Source organism: Gossypium arboreum, chromosome 4 (genome assembly GCF_025698485.1).
Source record: "Gossypium arboreum isolate Shixiya-1 chromosome 4, ASM2569848v2, whole genome shotgun sequence".
NCBI classification, from domain to species: domain Eukaryota; kingdom Viridiplantae; phylum Streptophyta; class Magnoliopsida; order Malvales; family Malvaceae; genus Gossypium; species Gossypium arboreum.
Window position 1 is genome coordinate 29,037,883 of NC_069073.1, and position 1,422 is coordinate 29,039,304.

Genomic DNA, 1,422 nt, shown 5'->3' on the forward strand with positions numbered 1-1,422 from the left:
AACAAATCGTCCGATTCGGAGCCAGAATAACAGGTATAGTCTAGGTGGATTTTTCCTTAAGTATTGTCTTCATTCAATCGATTTTCCCAAAAGAAATTCCCCAATTCCATTCTTTATGAATTCTTAGTTTAGATAATTAATTAGTTAAAGCAAAACCTCTTTACTCTTAGGCTAGATAATAAATAGACAGTCATTACTAGCACTTTTAGTTCCATTGATAATTAATTAGTTCGACATTCCGATCTTGCTAAAACTATACTACTGTTCGAAAGGTACACTTTCCTACATCACGATAATAGTTAGTTTCAAGAACGATTAATTATAAATATTTAAAACCTATCACGAAATCACGCGATCAAGTTTTTAGCGCCATTGCCGGGGAACTTTAGCCATTTATTTTTCTTGCAATTTAATTTAATTTTATTATTATTATTATTTATTAATTTACTTTTTCTTTCTCTTGGAAGGTTTTTATAGTTTATGACTAGAAGAAACCTGTCAGGTCCACTACTTTTTTACGAAGAAATTGATCGCACAATTCGTAGACACCAAAAAGAAATAAGGCGGTTAATCAAAATCCTACTCCACGCACTATGTATGATTATGCTAAACCTTCTTTAATAGGAACTGAATCGAGCATAGTTAGACTTGCTATAGCTGCAAATACTTTTGAACTGAAACCTAACACAATTCAAATGATACAACAGTTTGTTCAGTTTGATGGGTTGCAGGATGAAGATCCCAACGCTTACTTAGCAAACTTTTTGGAACTATGCGATACATTTAAAATCAATGGTGTTTCTGATGATGTCATACATCTTTGATTGTTTCCCTTTTAGCTGAGGAACAAGGCTAAACAGTGGTTGAACTCGTTACCACGAGGGTCAATCACCACTTGGGAACAAATGACCAAAAAATTTTTACTAAAATATTTTCCGTCGGCTAAAACGGCTAAATTACGTAATGATATCTCTTCGTTTGTGTAGATGGACTTAGAAACTCTTTACGATGCATGGGAGAGATACAAGGACTTACGGAGAAGGTGCCCTCACCATGGGTTACCGCTTTGGCTTCAGGTTCAAACGTTCCATAATGGCCTGAATCCTTCGACTCTACAAATGGTTGACGCAGCTACTGGCGGAACTATCAACAATAAAACACCTGAAGATGCTTATGCGTTTATAGAGGAGATGTCACTGAATAACTTTCAGTAGCAAGTCATGAGAACTAAGCCAACTAAAATAGCAGGCATTTATAACATCGATTCGATTACTAAGCTGTCAAACAAGGTAGAACTTCTAAATAAAAAGATTGATGGTTTACTTGGTTCTACTCAGGTACATCCAGTAATGATGTGCGAGATGAGTGGAGGAGGATCATGCACAGAGTATCAGCCCTTCAACCCTAGCATCAAGGAGGAAC

At 36.0% G+C, this 1,422-nt stretch overlaps 1 non-coding gene across 1 annotated transcript; it reads right to left on the reverse strand.

The window, feature by feature from the left end:
* Nucleotides 1-953: 953 nt before the first annotated feature.
* LOC128292569 (small nucleolar RNA R71) lies at nucleotides 954-1,060 on the reverse strand. The gene has a single exon (XR_008282554.1). It is a non-coding gene; the product is annotated as a small nucleolar RNA R71 (small nucleolar RNA).
* Between the last annotated feature and the right edge of the window lie 362 nt (nucleotides 1,061-1,422).